This window comes from Canis lupus, chromosome 7 (assembly GCF_011100685.1).
Source record: "Canis lupus familiaris isolate Mischka breed German Shepherd chromosome 7, alternate assembly UU_Cfam_GSD_1.0, whole genome shotgun sequence".
Taxonomy (NCBI): domain Eukaryota; kingdom Metazoa; phylum Chordata; class Mammalia; order Carnivora; family Canidae; genus Canis; species Canis lupus.
Window position 1 is genome coordinate 2,593,839 of NC_049228.1, and position 17,130 is coordinate 2,610,968.

The window sequence follows — 17,130 nt, forward strand, 5'->3', positions numbered from 1 at the left end:
ATGTATTTTTTGTTTGTTTATTTAAGATGTTATGTATTTATTCATGAGAGACACACAGAGAGAGGCAGAGATGCAGAGGCTCCCACAGGGATCATGATGCGGGACTCGATCCCAGGGCCCCGGGGTCATGACTTGATGAGCCAAAGGCAAATGCTCAACTGCTGAGCCACCCAGGCATCCCAATTTTATTTATTTAAAAGAGAGGGAAAAGAGAGAGAGAGAGAGCCCAAGCAGGAGAGGGGCAGAGGGAGACACAGAGAGAGAATCTCAAGCTGCCTTTACACTGAGCACAGAGCCCGATGCAGGGCTCGATCTCACGACCCTGACATCATGACCTGAGCTGCAGTCAAGAGTCAGACACTTCGCTGACTGACCCCCCAGGAGCCGCATCTGCTTTCTAGCTTATTGCCATCAAGCTACACTAACTTTGCAAACAAACAAAATTCTCTGGATAGACAACCAAAGAGGTGTCTTTTAGAGAGATCATATTATGTCATAAGAAATCTTTGATTTCTTCTTTTTTAACTATTGTCACCGTTGAGCTATTTTTGGAGTTTCTAGACTGCCTGGGAACTTACAATAGTATAAAAACTGTAGCAGCAGCTTGAAAGGTCTTGTAGTAAGTTTTGAAATTTTGCAGCGAAGTTCAGAGAGAGAGAGTAAGGAAGCGGTCGGACATGGGTTTCCCCAGTAACGGGACACCTGGGGACCTGGACCGTGGTCCCTTTGCCGCCGTTCTTCTCTCAGGCTGGCGGTTACAAGCAGGTGGCTCGGAGCAATAGCAGAGATGGTGATAAGCGAGGAGGAAGGGCACGTTGCCATCGACGGCCAAGTTCTTTTCCGTCGTCATCGGTGAAACCCAATATTGGGAGGCCCATGACGTTGACCTTCAGGTGTGTCCCTGACATGGCAAAAGGGATACTTTGGCGTTTTGCTTCGAATTTTGAGCTTAGGAAACTTCCTCCCACATCTTCCTTCCGCTCCATTTTTGAAGCCACCTGGAGGGGGATCCTTTGCCTCTCGTCCTCTTGTCCAGGGCATTTGTGCATTTGTGAGCCTGGGTTTAGTCAGGTGCCCTGTGACGCCGGGCGTCCTTCTCAGGCCTCCAGTGGCACCTGCGCCTCCCCCGAGCCCTAGGCTGGTGCCCTTCCCCTGACGCCACGTTCTGCACTGCCCTCCCCCGATGGCCCAGTAACAGAGCTTCAGGTGAGAAGTGCCTCAGTTTCCCTTCCTTCCACTTGCAAACATGTGTTTTCATCTATTCATCCCTCTCGGCTTCCCCTCCTGTTGCTGAGAGAGCAGTGGCCCTGGACCCTTCCATGACACATGACTCCCCCCTGCAGGCTGTCAGTTGGCTTTTGCTGTGGCTCAGCTCCAGGCGGCGGGTCTGGTCGGGTCTGTGCCACTGGCCTCGCTGGGGTCCCAGGCTGATGGGCACCTGCTGCCAGGGCCCCAGTGTTCTCACGGTGGAGGGCAGATGTGCCAAGGGAGCAGTCCCTCCACGTCCCTCCAGGCCCCTCCAGGTCCCTCCATGTCCCTCCACATCCCTCCAGGTCCCTCCAGGCCCCTCCACATCCCTCCACATCTCTCCAAGCCCCTCCACGTCCCTCCACGTCCCTCCAGGCCCCTCCAGGTCCCTCCAGGCCCCTCCACATCCCTCCACATCTCTCCAGGCCCCTCCACGTCCCTCCACGTCCCTCCAGGCCCCTCCAGGTCCCTCCAGGCCCCTCCACATCCCTCCACATCTCTCCAGGCCCCTCCACGTCCCTCCACATCCCTCCAGGCCCCTCCAGGCCCCTCCACATCCCTCCAGGTCCCTCTATGTCCCTCCACATCCCTCCATGTCCCTCCAGGCCCCTCCACATCCCTCCACGTCTCTCCAGGCCCCTCCATGTCCCTCCAGGTCCCTCCATGTCCCTACACGTCCTTCCAGGTCCTTCCAGGTCCCTCCATGTCCCTCCAGGCCCCTCCAGGCCCCTCCACATCCCTCCAGGTCCCTCCATGTCCCTCCACATCCCTCCACGTCCCTCCAGGCCCCTCCACATCCTTCCACGTCTCTCCAGACCCCTCCAGGTCCCTCCATGTCCCTCCACGTCCCTCCAGGCCCTTCCAGGCCCCTTCATGTCCCTCCAGGTCCCTCCAGGTCCCTCCATGTCCCTCCACGTCCCTCCACGTCCTTCCAGGTCCCTCCATGTCCCTCTAGGCCCCTCCAGGCCCCTCCACATCCCTCCAGGCCCCTCCACATCCCTCCAGGTCCCTCTATGTCCCTCCACATCCCTCCACGTCCCTCCACATCCCTCCAGGCCCCTCCAGGCCTCTCCAGGCCTCTGCTGAGAGTGGTGCGTAGTCACTGTCCCCACATTCCCGGGGGCGCAGCAAGTCATGCCCCAAAGCTAAGGGAGAGGACGCCACCTCCGCCCACGGGAGCTGCTGCTGGCCCGGGAGGCAGAGGGCTGCCACCTCCTCTGGGATCTGGGCCCTCCCACCCCATCCCCCAGGCACGGACTCCGACCTGCCTCCTGCCTCCCTGCGTCTCTCTCACCAACCCTATGCCCGCCTAAGTCACTCCTCGGCCTCAAGGAAAGATTCCTGGCTTTTATTTATTTATTTTTAAGATTTTATTTATTTATGCATGAGACACACACACACACAGAGGCAGAGACACAGGCAGAGGGAGAAGCAGGCTCCATGCAGGGAGCCCGACGTGGGACTTGATCCTGGGACCCCAGGGTCACGGCCTGGGCCGAAGGAAGGTGCTAAACCTCTGAGCCCCCCGGGCTGCCCGATTCCCCCTGTGCCCCTGCCCCCGCCCCGCTGCGGTGCGTCCAAGGGCCTGTGCTCCGTGGAAGGTGCCCCTTCGGGCCCCGCGCCCCCCGCCCCCCAGGTCTTGCCCCCCTGGCGCCGCCCCGACGACAGCACACAGTGTTCTGAAATCCTTGGATAAAACTGCAGATGAAGATCTTATGATCCTACATGTGCCTCCCCCCACCCTCCTCCCTGCCACTTACTAGTCTAAAAAGCCAGAAGTTAGTCTGGGGTGAAACTGGAGTAGTGAGGGGGGCTGCGGCTCTGGAGCTTGGTGGATGTGGCCTTGAATCCCAGCCCCACCTTAGTGTGAGGAATGCGCTCAACCCTTCTATCCCTCAGCTTCCTCATCCAATCAGTGGTAAAATATTACTTCGAATGTTTGTGTTGAGTGCCAAATAGGACTTTTATAAAGTGCCTGATGAATAGTAGATTCTTAACAAATGAGACCTCCCCCCACCGCAACCCTTGCAATCCCCCCCTGCTCTCTGTACCCTGGTTGGCCGTAACAGTTTTCCAAAGTCAGATGTATGGAGAGTTTGAAAAACCTGGAATTATTTATTTTCTATTAATCCCTCAGTAGTGTTTTTGAAGTACTTAAACGTTGTGCTGCTGTTATGCTCAGTCAGCTAGAGAGTGATAGTTGGAGTGAAATGGGAGCTTACTATGGAGATTAATGCAGCTGTTAGAACCAACAGATTAGGCCTCTGGATTATAACACTGACAGATCTCAGACACACAGAGCATAGTAAAAAAGTAAGAAATAGAATGGGGATCCCTGGGTGGTGCAGCGGTTTAGCGCCTGCCTTTGGCCCAGGGCGCGATCCTGGAGACCCGGGATCGAATCCCATGTCGGGCTCCCAGTGCATGGAGCCTGCTTCTGTCTCTGCCTCTCTCTCTCTCTGTGACTATCATAAATAAATAAAAAATTTTTAAAAACTTTAAAAAAAAAGAAATAGAATGTAGTATATAACCTAATGCTATTTATATAGGTAAAAATACATGCACGTTGCTAGGAATTCATGCTATAGCAATAGAAGCACCCGTATGTTGGATTCATGCACACAAATACTCTTTGCAGCTTCATTTGTCATAAAAAGTCATAAAAAACAGCACAGGGGTACCTGGGGGGCTCAGCAGTTGAGAGACTGCCTTCGGCTCAGGGCGTGACCCCGGGGTCCCGGGATCGAATCCCACGTCGGGCTCCCCATAGGGAGCCTGCTTCTCCCTCTGCCTGTGTCTCTGCTTTTCTCTCTCTCTGTGTCTCTCATGAATAAGTAACTAACCCTTAAAACACACACACACACACACACACACGCAAAAAACTGAGCACAACCGAAATGCCCATCAGTAAAGAATGGTTGAATGAATCCCTGAACACCTATCCCATGAAGTATTACGCAGCTATTAAAAAGAATGCATCACAGCTGCATCTACTAACTTGGAAGGATGACCACCACCTATTCTTAAAAAAGAAAAGCAAACTACAGGGAGGTGGATTTGAATCCATTTTCATTAAAGTTAATCTCTCTCTCTCTCTCTCTCACACACACACACACACACACACACACACACATGCATCCACTAGTGTAGGGGTTTGAATGACCCTGGAGAAATAATGTGGTGATAGACCCTATCCCTGCTGTTAGCAGTCATCACCTGCTGGGGGTGCAGGGAGATAAGAAAAAAAAAAAAAAAAAGACTATCAAAGACTAGGAAAAAAAGTTCCATCATAAAAATGTCAAGTAAAAAATTAGGACACAAAGACTATCTCTGAGGTCACTTCCAAGGTGCAAACAATGAAAATGCAAATGGACAAAGACCAGACTGTGACAAGAATAGAAGAAAATCTGAGTGAGGGGATTAGGAGCAGAAAGAAAAAAATACGGACACCAAACAGCAATATTTCGATATCCAAGCACAGGAAATAAACAGTGAGTAGCTTCGGCTCACTGCCTGCGGGTGGGAGGAGTGGAAGGTGGGGGCGAGCAGAGAGGTCCAGGGGGGATTTACAAAAATTGAGGCGAGGGGATGGGGGTGGGGCCAGGGATAATGATTTGCCATAAAATGAGGCTGAAGTGAACTCGACCCTCTGCACCTGGGGTCAAACAGTCAAATCAGAACTTGCCCCCAGAGGGGCTGATGGGAAGAACCCACACGATTAGGCTCCAATCTTGGACGTTAGGGTCCACGTTTCCACGGAGCATAATTCAAAGTTGACCTCAGGGAGCCAAAGCCCCAGACCAGCGGGGCCTGAGGTTCAGGAGGCGTCCGAGGGAGACCTGCTGAGTGTCGCTCATATCCCGGGCACGGAGTCCCCAGCCTCGCGCCAGGGCCTGGTCCGCTCGTCGTGACCAGCGGGGCACGGAGCCCTCAGCCTCTTGGCGGGCCGGCTCTCCCGAACTTTCTGGGCGATCACTCTGGGGAGGATATTAGCTATTAATTAGTGCCCTTAAATAGTGGCTTTGAACTTTTGGAATTCAAATTAATTGATGGTCTAACAGAACGCCACGTAATTTTTACAGCATCGAGTCTCTTTTTCCCTAGGATTAATCTAACTTCGTTCTTCCCGTCATGTTCTCCCGGGCTTGCGTCTTTCCAGCAGCCGACTGCACTTCTCTTTTGAGCTTTGAACCATGCCCCAGCGGATCAGTAGTTTCATTTAGGTAAACAGTTTCCAGAAATAGATTGGAGCTGCGAGCAAACAGCTTGTTTGTGATAACAGGCCCTGCCTGCCGGCCGATGTCTGAGCCTAATGCTCTCACGTCGGCGGGCGCCGGGAGCCGACGTCCCCGCTTTGTCAACCGTCCCACAGATGCGGTGCCTCGTCTCAAGGTACAAGTCAGGTCGTGCACACGAACGGGGTTCGCCCAGGCCTGATGGGGCCGGGGGGGGCGGGCGGGGAGGAGTCACACCTGCCGCCCAGTGGTTGGTCCCAACCCTGGGCCTGAGCTCCCCGGGTCGCTGCAAGACCAGTTGACACAGTTGCCATCCCTCTGCCGGACCGCGTCCTATGTGATGGCGCTCATTAGAGTTAATGAGCTGTTAGCATTTCCATTATGGGATTTTTTTTTTTTTTTTTAGGGTTTATAACCTGGTAATAACAATAATTTGTCTCAGCCTGAAACTCCAGTAACAGGCGACAGCCCCGCCAGTGCTTTTGCTCTAATGTTGCTGGGGTGGGCCGGGGTGGTGCTGCCCATGCGGGTGGCAGACCCAAGGGAACGTGTTTAGGAACTAGAAATCCTCTCCTTTTCTTCTTCTTCTTCTTCAAAATCAAATTGGGGGCACCTGGCTGGCTCAGTCAGGCGAACATGTGACTCTTAATCTCCAGGTGATGAGTTCAAGCCCCACGTTGGGTGTAGAGATCACATAAAATAAATAAATAAACTTCAAAAAAATCAAATTGGGCAATAACTCTAATTGGTGTCAGTAAAACATTGCCAGAGACAAGAGGATCTCTGAGAAATGCAGATGAAGTGGGGACGGCTGCAAGAGGGAGACCTGCGGGCACGTTGGGACCAGTAGTCCGAGGGGCAGAGGTAGAGGAGGCAGCTCGGGAGCCCCAGGGCCCCCCTGGGCTCTGCAGTACCTGGGCCTGGCTACTGGGGGGCAGACAGTCCCCTAGACCTTCTTAGCTGCCCAACTCACAAGGGCAAGGTAGCCGGGAAGCCCCGCATTTTCCAGTGGGGTCCATGAAGGATTCCAGTTCATCCCAATACCTAAGGAGCCTAGGCTCCGAGAAGAGCCATCAGTATCCTCCAGGCCCGGGCCGGTTCTGTTTGTCTTCCTGGCCTAAGGGGCTCGGCCTGAGAGGCCTACAAACCCAGGCGGGCTTTCTGCTTTACAAGGTTGCAGGGGCGCCTGGGGGCGCAGCGGGTGAGCGTCTGCCTTCAGCTCAGGCCGTGACCCCGGGTCCCGGGATCCAGTCCCGCATCGGGCTCCCCGCGGGGAACCTGCTTCTCCCTCTGCCTGGGTCTCTGCCTCTCTCTGTGTGTTTCAGGAACAAATAAAAATCTTAAAAACTAAATAAATAAAAGAAAAGAAGATTACGAGGACACCTGGCTGGCTCAGTCAGTATAACATGTGACTCTTGATCTTGGGGTTGTGAGTTCGAGCCCCACATTGGGAGTAGAGTTTACTTTAAAAAAATCAATGAAGGGGGCTCCTGAAAATAAATAAATAATAAAAAATAATTTTAAAAAGGGAGGGAAGGAGGGAACCTAACGGGATTACGAATATGGAACCCCAGGGACGTGAGAACTCTATGGAGTTCCCCCTTAAAGTTCTATGGCAGTGAGAGGCCCAGAGTCCTGTGGTGCCCAGACGATGAGGGGGTGTCAGCAGCCCTGGAGGGCTGAGGGGTTCTGGGTCAGCTTGCAGAGGAGGGCCTGACGAAGGAGCGGCGATGGCCTGTCTGGGCCGTGCAGACCTACGCTAGGTCTGGGAGCTTCTGAGACTGCAAAAATAGGTGGTGATGTCAGGACCCGGACTCCTCATACCTTCTGCTAGCTTTTTGGGGTAAGAGGTGCTGGAGTCAAAACGGAAACCTGGAATGACTGAGGACCCAAATCCCAGGCCCAGGTTTGGAAGGACTGGGAGGTTAGGTTGCTCCTTTGCCCGTTCACCGATGTCCTTCTGAGGAGGTGCTGGTCTGGCTCCGGGGGGGGGACGCTCCCGGTCCCTTGTACGTCCGAAGACATGGAAGATGCCCTTAGCAGGAGGGTCCCAACCTAACTGAGAGTTTAAAGTCTAAATCTGCGTGTTGAACAATCTCATGTGAAGAAGCATTCTAGTACAGAAAGAAGAGTCACACAGTCATTTATTCGGGAGCACCGGCTGCTGCCATTCGGAGCCGTCGTAGAGAACACATTTATGTTCTCCGACGTCTGTTGCTTCGGTTGTCTTGGTCGGTTCAGAGGGTGATGCAATATACGATAAACTGGGAAATAGCAGACATCCATCTCCACGGGGCCGGGGGCCGAGAGGTCCCAGATCGACGTGTGGGCCGACTGAGGGTCCGGTGAGCCACCCCGCTGCCTCTCACTGGGCCCCCCCATGGGGCGAGCAGGGGGATTCTGGCCTCCTGTAGCAGGGCCGTCAACTCCACTGTGGTGTCCTACCTCAGGACTTCAACCTCCCATAGGCTGCACCCCAAGGACCATCACCCTGGGGACTTAGGGCTTTGACGGATGGATTCTAGGGAACATGAACATTCAGCCCATAACGTGTTCGTGCTAATTACATTTTCTTTCTTTTTTTTTAAAAAGATTTTATTTATTTATTCATGAGAGACAGAGAGAGACAGAGAGAAAGGCAGAGACACAGGCCGAGGGAGAAGCAGGCTCCACGCAGGGAGCCCGACGCGGGACTCGATCCCAGGACCCCAGGATCACACCCTGGGCTGAAGGGAGGCGCTCAACCGCTGAGCCACCTGGCTGATTACATTTTCAAGTAGCTTCCACTTCCCAATTTTAAAATACATGCTCCCCCCCCAAAAAAAAATATATATAAAATAAAATAAAATAAAATAAAATAAAATAAAATAAAATAAAATAAAATAAAATAAAATAAAATAAAATAAAATAAAACACATGCTTCCCATAGAGCATTTGGGAAAAAAACAGGTGACGATGAGAAGGAAGTAAAAAGAGCTCACTCTCTGGCCTTTTCCTCTCTCATAGCTGCAACTACGGTTAATCACTTGTTATATTTCTTTCCCTATTGGATGTCGTTTTAGATGACATGAGATACTATCTTTATTGCAGTTAACTTGGGATAACCAGAAAAGTACAAAGAAAATGATGCTCGCTTTTAATGCCGGTACCGCTGTCAATGTAATCTTTCAGTTTTCCCTATGGAAGATCTCAGGCATATATGACCTGTTAATGTTCCGGGGTGCTACGGGGCGGCCGGGCCTCCGTGTGTGGGTGTGTGCCACTACATATGTGTGTGTGCTTCTGTCTATACATACACAGACACGGGTGGACACACACGGGTACCTATGGGCAACACTGGGATTATCTTACAAATTGAACATTTTGTATGCTGCTTCTGCTCCTTGCAATGACCTTGGGACATGTTCCTATCTCTGTAGACTCTTTGAAACTTCTGAAGAAAGAAGCAGAACAGTCTCTTAGGTTGCCCTCAGCTGTCAGGTCTCTAACACATAGTAAGCACTCAGGACATACTGTTGGGGGGATGAATTATTTGTCCAAGAGAAGTAGACCTACCACGGGGGCAAGGAATTATAAACCTTACATCTCACGGGACTTGACCTTTTAGGCAATGGGATTTATCATTTTATTTTCTTATTTTTTAAATATTTTATTTATTTATTCATGAGAGACACAGAGAGAGAGGCAGAGACAGGCAGAGGGAGAAGCAGGCTTCATGCAGGGAGCCCGATGTGGGACTCGAACCCAGGACCCCAGGGTCATGCCCTGAGCCGAAGGCAGACACAACCGTTGAGCCTCCCAGGCGTCCTGGGGTTTATCATTTTAAACCTAAAAAGGGAGACAGGCAAAAAAAAAAAAAAAAACACTTTTTGGTTAGAATGTAGGTTCCTGATGATCAGATGCACTGTCCTTCTCACCTGCTGCAGACTTTTCCTCATTTTCTGTTACTCTGGTCTGTCTGCCCAAAAGGCTGCCTTGGTCCATGGTGAGCGCCGATCATTCTGGACTACCAGGCTCCACGTCAGGAACGTGGGAAGGAACGCTTAGTTGTCTTGGGCATGGCGTTCTGGGCGGAGGAGTATAAAATGCTGGCGTAAGGAAATTGTCTTTGGGGCGATGTGGCCCAATCAGTGTGTTGGTGGGTGGAGTGGAGCTGTTATTTTGTTCCCTCATTTTCCCGTCCAACATGTATTGAGCACTTACTGTGTGCAAGGGCCAGAGGGTATAAGATTGAAAAGGCAGATTTCTCCCTCAAGGATGAACATCCATCCATCAGAGGTGATAGAAGTAAAAACCAGTAACTGCAAAGCCCTGGAAGCAGGTGAATATGCACCGGGGCAGAGAGGAAAGAATGATGAACCCTGCCCGTGTCAGGCGGGGGGCAGCCTCGAGCTGTGGGGAGGACAGCTTAGAGTGTGCTCGCGGCGGGGCTCAGTCTCCGTCTACCTCCCAGGGACTCGCTGTGTAACCAGGGACCTTGTCAGGAGCCCGGGCATCCTGCTGGGTCCCCACTCCCCATCTCTGTCTGCATCCAGCAGGGATCCAGCCCTGTTACTCCTGGGATCCCGCTATGTTTTCCTTAAGTTTTAAAAACGACCTCATATCTTCTTATTTTCCTTAGAAAATGAAGAATATTCACAATTACCTTTAAGAGCAATGGTTAATACTTTCTTTCCCTTCACAAATTTTGGGTGTTAACCTTCTTCAAAGGTTTTAAATTGCATTTACTCATTTAATATTTCCTTTGTATATTAAGTATCTTGATCAATGGATGAATAAAGCATTCCCGAGGGCCTAAACATTAGATATCATTAGATATATTGGAAATCTCCAGAGAGAGCTCAGTGTAAAAGGCCCGTCTCCCCTGGTGGCCGCCGCCAGGACACCAGCAATCTTCAGTGTAATTAACTTTTTTTTTTAAAGCTTTATGTTAGGCCGCCTGGGTGGCTCAGCAGTTGAGCATCTCCCTTTGGCTCAGGTCATGACCCTGGGGTCCCGGGATCGAGTCCCACGTCGGGCTCCCTGCAGGGAGCCTGCTTCTCCCTCTGCCTGGTTCTCTGCCTTTCTCTGTGTGTCTCTTGTGAATAAATAAATAAAATCTTAAAAAAAAAAAAAGCTTAATGTTAGACTGGGGAGGGGGAAGCACCATAAGGAAGGATGGAGGGAGCTGGGAAATGCTGGAAAAGTTACACTGAGATGCTGGGGGACGAGGGAAGGGCAGGAAGGATGAAGGGAAGGAAGAGATCATAAGCTGTGGTACAGTTTTAAGAGTTTTCCCTGTCAATTTTCTAGGGAAAATTAGTATCATTTTCCCTAACAGCCCTACCTTAGTATCTCCTTCCCATACCCACTCTCCCGACATCCCCAATATAATCCCTGGGTGGGAGCAGCTCATGGGAAATGCAGCCCAGACACACTCAGCAGGGATGGATTCAGGGGATAGCAGCTGGGATCATGGGTCAGTCACCTCTCTGGGATCATGGGTCAGTCACCTCTCTGCCATAGAAGATCCAAGAGACACATTCTCTCCGCCACCGCCTCAGCTTTTCGCTTCCGATTTATTTTGTTTGTTTACCTTTTATACAACAATCCGTATTGTCCTCGTACCTGCTCTTTCCTTTCATCTTGCTTTCTTAAAATATAATCTCAATTGGTATTTCCAAGAACTCAGGACTTTCAAACCCATTTCACAGTTTTCTACATCCCCTCTGGAATTTTTTAATGGTGTCCCCTTTGTGAGAAATCTGATTAAGGAGAGATTTTTAAGTAAGAAAAAAATATTTTGTGTTGGTTACAGATTACTAAACAGTATTTAAACATTATATGTAAAGATATGCATTATGTAACTATAAAACTTGACATTTTCCCATTAATAAGTCACATGCTTAACTTACGTTGTTAAGGCACTTATAACGAAAAACGTGATTTGATGACAAAATTTAAACTATCGATTTATGTTTGATTTGGGGACAAAATGTACATTAAATATGATGAATAAACTTAACCACACCTAATACAGATTAAAAACTGCCTTCGAGGCCGGATGTTTGGAATTCTTATAGTCTGCACTAAAATTAGTTATTCTTATCATCTGCTTTATTTCGGAATGACAAGTTAAGAAAGAAAGTTTCACGCCACTGTCTGCGAGGGCTTCCACGGGGCTCACGCGGGTAGTTTTAATTCTCCATAAACGGAGAGCTAAGTTGGATATCATCACCTTTCCCTCTTTTGCCACTGGCTTTTGAAAACCAGAAGCATCTTGGTGTGCGTATTAGAATTCAGATCAGATTAATGCAGTTTACAGATTTAATGAAGAGCATCTTGAGATAAATCAGCAGAATTAGTATCATTTTTGTGCTTTCTTATCATCTTCCTTTTTCCAGAGCTGCTCCTTCTGCCTCACCCCCTCTCGCTCCTCGGGGGGCCACAGCGGGGTGCCCAGCTTGCCCCCCAGTCCTGGGCGCCCTTTGATACTACTCCTGCCGTTGCATTTCAAAGGGGGCAATTTGGAAAACTCATTTTCTTTACTAAGGTGGTAAAAGCCAGTATTGAAAGCGGGTGCCCCGCCACCTCTCAGGTGGTCAACTCCCACGCCCCGCAGAGCCACATGCCCCCACTCCCTCCCAGCCTTCACGCTGCCTGTCCTGGGCCAGCAGAAGTGCACGACTGACCTGAGCCAAGGATGGGGGTAGGTCCTTCCCCACGCTAATGTTTCAGATCAGGCGAAGCTAAGGTGGTGTGTGAAACCACAAGTGGTTAAGCTCAAAGCGGGGCAACTCTAGCTCCATATCCCATTACTGACTTCATTCATCACATGACTTTCTTCCAGGTAGAGACCTGGATGTTGGAAAAGGCTCTATTCCTTTAAACAAGCTATTCAATGTCACTGTTGTGTCCTTACAGATAACAATGACAGCGACCATAATACCTTTAATAGAGGATTTGCAGGCAACCTTGCAATAACTCCACTCTCCCCCAGGGGTCTGGAAGACAACAGGTTGGCGATGACTTATCTAAAAAATGGATGGACAGCAAATACTTCAGGCAATGCTCCATAAATATTGTTTCTCTCTGCAGAGCTTGCGAAAGGTATTAATGGCCGTGAGTCTGAGATGATATTTCCTGATAAGAACCTGGAAAGCAGCTCTTCCAGGTAGCTGGGTAAAAGCAGAAGAGTTACCAGATGAGGGTTACCTGGATGTGCATGTGCATATTAAACAGGCAAAAATACTTGGAAGGTAATTCGGAGTAATGCAGCATGCCTTCTTTCCCTTTCTGAATTATCACAACCACACCTCTTTCTACCCATTAATATTGCTAATCAGCTAAAATAACCACTCATGCATAACCTACTATGAGGTATGACATGCAATTTTGAAAATTAAATGCACATGCTGATACGTAACATGAACTCCTGTACACTGTAAAATAGTAACAGATGGAATTCTACAGGATTCAACATTTGAAGTTCAAAACCAGTGATGTTGTAAGCAAGGGCAATATTTCACCATACTATTGGTAAAGGCTCCTAATGTTTTTTAAAAAATTGTTCCTTTGGTAATCAAGAAAATTAATTTCCAGAGACAGCCAGTCTGCACAGGGTGCCTCAATCAACCCGGCTGCCATCGTGGCCTCCTTCAGGCCAATAGTTGATTATAAGCAGTTCGCACCTCCAGATGCCAGGGGCTGACTCACTGCCCTAACTAACTCTGTGATGGACACAGAAAGGCTAAATGGGATGGGGCACACGCGTCATGCAGGGAGGCAAGAAGGGGTTCATCCGTAAAAGACCAGAAGATGAACCCCAAAGGGCTTTGTCTCTTCAACGGGGTCTCAGGTCCATTCACATTCTGAGACTGTGAAGTTAGTCAACTCAACCCCAAGAAAGTGGTTCCAACGTCTGAGCAACAAAAACTTCAATGTGAAAAAAGAGGGTTATTACACCACGGCCTGTACTCCACCAAGCCTCCTTCATCTTCTCTTTAAAGAAAGATTTCTGCTAAATGTTTCCTTTGGTTTTCTTAATTTACATTAGCTCTTTCAAAAGAGAAAAACAGAGAGCTATTTGTCTCTGAAGGAATGAAACACCCAGGTAAGCCCGCAACCAACAACCGCACAAACATCTGTGAGCTGCATAATCAATTCTGTGATTAGGCGGAGGAGAGCTCTGCACCCACATTGATTTTAAAATGCAAATCTGAATACAGCTAATCTTCACATAAATATAATAGGGATCGCATTGATTTTTTTTCCCTCATGATCATACGAAAAAATTAACTAAAGTGATGGTAAAAAAGTAGCATAATGTTATTTTAAGGTAGACGGTGATAAGTTAAAATTGCATATTATAATCTCTAAAATGAACACACGTACACACACACACACACACACACAATGAGGAGTGTGTGTCAACAGAGGAGACAAAATAAAATACTAAAGAATACTCAATTGAACCAAAAGAAGGCAAGAAAGGAGGAAGAAAGGGACAAAGAACAGGTGGGACAAATCAAAACAAAGATGGGAGACTTGAATCCAATCATACTAAAAGCTCCAATCAGGGTCATAGTAGAAATTCATGCGAAAAGTATAAGTAACAATGACACTGACCGCCATTTAACGTGTTTCTATTTATTATTGTTGTTTTTTAAAGATTTATTTATTTATTTTAGAAAGAGAGTGTGTGTGAGTGGGGCAGAGGGAAGGTAGAGACCTCAAGCCAACTCCAAGCCCAGAGCAGAGCCCGATGCACGACTCGAATCTCAGGACCCAGAGATTATGACCTGAGCCAAAATCAAGAGCCAGACGCTCAACCGACGGAGCCACGCAGGTGCCCCTTTATTTATTTTTAAGTTTGTTTGCTTGTTTATCTGTTTGCTCTCTACACCCATTGTGGGGCTGAGACCCACCACCCTGAGATCAGGAGTCCCATGCTCTTCCAACTGAGCCAACCAGGCACCCCTAACATGTTTTTATTTAAAATAGATAGTTTTTTTTAAAATAGATTGTTTTTATTACATTTTAATGTGCAGTTGTCTCAGTTTCACATGTGTCACTTGATAACTGACCCCACATTGGAGGAGAAAAATCATTGTTTTGGTTTTTTTTTTTTTTTTCATTTGTTTATATTTAAGTTTGATTTGCCAACTATAGTATAACCCCCAGTGCTCATCCCATCACGTGCCCTCCTCAGTGCCCGGCACCCAGTCACCCCATCCCCCCACCCGCCTCCCCTTCTGCAGCCCTGTGTGGGTTTCCCAGAGTCAGGGGTCTCTCATGGTTTGTCTCCCTCTCTATTTTTTCCCACTCAGTTTCCCTCCTTTCCCTTATGATCCCTTTCACTCTTTCTTATATTCCCCGGGTGAGCGAGACCATGTGATGATTGTCCTTCTCCGATTGAGAAAGTCCCTGGCTAATTCTCATCTCTGGCTCCATCGGCAAAGTCCCTCAGTTTTGAGTAACAGGGTGGGTGCCCCCATGCCGAGGCCACCCGTAGAACTGATGGTTTATTTAGCTGATGGGTGCTGCCTTCATCAGGACGCTAGGAACTTGTAAAGATGTGCGCCGGACAGATGTGCACCGGCCAGAGCAGAGATAAGTGATGCTTACATATTCTTTTCGTCCCTCAGGATAACTGCTCCCCTGAGTCTGACACACCGACTTCGTGCTTCAAAAAAGGGAGATTAAGCAAAGAAAGGCCAAGACGTTAGTCACACACACATGCCCATAGAAACCTCAATAAACTGGACGTGAGTGAGAAAGTTGAAACGATGTCTGTATATCCATACCTATGGATATTTCAAAATCGGAGCTTCTGGATCTCAGGAACACAATAGCACAGCAACATTTTTATGGCAAAGCAGCCTGAATTCCTGTGATAAATAATTCTCAGTCCCACACAGCAGGAGTCTTTAAGAATCTCTGCTTTAATAACAGGAGAGTTTAATTACAAAGCCAATGAGTTATGATCGACGCTCCCAGCCTCCTCCACCCCAGCTCCCAACACCCGATACCGCAGCTGCATACACAAGTACGTACAAGTGTATTTCCCTCTTGTTTTGAAGGGACGGGAGAGGTCAAAAACTGTGCAGCTCAACGTCCTCGGAGAACTAACACTTTTCCCAGAGAGGACCTTTGGCTGCAGAGGTTTTCGCTAACAAGTAATCTAACCTCTAGATGTAAGAGATACTTTATTAATCAGTTAGTGATATGGAAATGGATTTTCTTCCTAGGGCTGTGACATTAGCGACAACGTGTGTGCCATATGAAGCCATAGACCGGCACCTCAACTTTGAAAAGAAATGGGATTTTAGAGTTATGGCTTCAGTACCGGGCACCCTTCCCTCCTCACACTTCCTAGGCTAGCCCTTTGATCCAAACCACTGCTGTCCCCTACCTAGATTCTTGCCATCATCTCCTCACAGATTACACCGCTTCCACCCCTTCCCCTCACACAGAATTCTTACCCCAGGCCCAGAGTCAGCCTTTACAAATGTCAAGTCAGATCGTGACACTGCTAGGCTCTGCACTTCACACAGTCTTTAAGTGGCCTATGAGGTGCCACAGAGTGACCTCACACCCTACTTCTCCATCCACCACCCGCTCATTCCAAATATCCTAGCTGCACCAGCTTCTCTGCTAGTCTTTGACTGCATGGACGCATTCCCACCTCAGGGCCTTTGCAGAGGCTTGTCCTCAGATACCCATATGACTCATGCTCTCATCACTTCAAGTTTTTATGTCAAATGTCTCCCTCTCAGAGGCCTACTATAACTACCTTTCTTAGATTGCACAGCAGCCTTCTGCCCAAGAACCTCTGATCTTTTTTCCCCCCACATGGCAGTTGTCACCCACTGATGGCCAAGAATGTTAATATCTACCCTGTTACATAACTTTACAAAAAAGTATAATTGATTTACATATTTACTCTGTTTTCTTTGTTCTCTTACTAGATTGTGAGACCCACAAGAACAAAGCTTTTCATGTCTTTTGTTTCCAATGCCTACAACATGGTCATATCCAACAAATAGATATTGAATCACTCAATGAACAAATAAGAAAATACATTTTCATCAGAGGCATGAGGAGCCCTAAGTGTCATGACAAGTCGAGACTTGATCCTGAGGGCAAGACCAAATGATGAAAAAGATGGGATTAAAAAACCCTCAATAGGGGAAACGATTCCTGACATTTGACCGGGCAATGATTTCTTGGACAAAAAAAAAAAAAAAAAGACAACAAAGGAAAAATAGATAAATTAGACTACATCAAAATTTAAAACTTTTGTGAATCAAAGGACACTATCAATAGAGTGAAAAGGCAACCCACAGAACAGAACTAAATATTTTCAAATCATTATCTCTGATAATGGATTGGGATCCAGAATACACGAAGAATGTTTAGGACTCAACAATAATAAATCAAACAATCTGATTGAAAAATGGGCAAAGGACTTGAACAGACACTTCTCCAAAGAAGATATATAAAAGGCCAATAGGCATATGAAAAGATGCTCAACATCATGGATCATTTGGGAAATGTAAATCAAAACCAAAATAAGAGGGCAGCCAAAATAAGCGGTTTAGCGCCGCCTTCAGCCCAGGGCGTGATCCTGGAGACCCAGGATTGAGTCCCACAGGCTCCCTGCATG

General features: G+C 48.3%; 1 long non-coding RNA gene across 1 annotated transcript; it reads left to right on the plus strand.

Moving 5' to 3' along the window:
- The first annotated feature begins 5,504 nt into the window (after positions 1–5,504).
- On the plus strand, positions 5,505–16,723 carry LOC111096593. The gene is made up of 5 exons (XR_005361560.1): positions 5,505–5,640; positions 12,387–12,572; positions 14,153–14,310; positions 15,110–15,510; positions 16,433–16,723. It is a non-coding gene; the product is annotated as an uncharacterized LOC111096593 (long non-coding RNA).
- Positions 16,724–17,130: the final 407 nt, after the last annotated feature.